Here is a 512-nt window from a genome sequence, read left to right as displayed (position 1 = left end):
ATTAATTCCATTATTCATTGCAATTTTGCGCCACTAGAATTCTGCTTTCAAATGTTACTTTTCAGACAAAGTCAACAATATTTTCAACAGATAATTTCTGCAAAGGCCATTATTGACATTTTTCCTGACATGGGTATACCAACCAACTTCCACATTTTTATCGTTTTGAGGAAAAGTTATGAGTCAGTCTCATACTATATACACTGACATGAGCCTGTATGAAATACCTTAACATAGTGCATGTGCCACACGAGTATTTGTGTGTTGTTTTTTTTCTGGTACGAATTACATAGAACCCATAGACATATGTATACACAGATGACCGTTTATTTATTAATCATTCACACTCATAAACGGAGACAGTTCCCTGAAAAAAAAAAAAAATGTCTAAGTGTACATATACTATGAAAGGCCGTTCAGGTCAAAAACGAGATAAACTAACGCGTTAGCATTTGACGCGTTAAAACATTATTTAACGCGTTAAACAAGAATTTAACACGTTAAACAACAAT

The sequence above is a fragment of the Mizuhopecten yessoensis genome, unplaced genomic scaffold (genome assembly GCF_002113885.1).
Source record: "Mizuhopecten yessoensis strain PY_sf001 unplaced genomic scaffold, ASM211388v2 scaffold6365, whole genome shotgun sequence".
Taxonomy (NCBI): domain Eukaryota; kingdom Metazoa; phylum Mollusca; class Bivalvia; order Pectinida; family Pectinidae; genus Mizuhopecten; species Mizuhopecten yessoensis.
Note: the sequence above shows the minus strand (reverse complement) of the source record.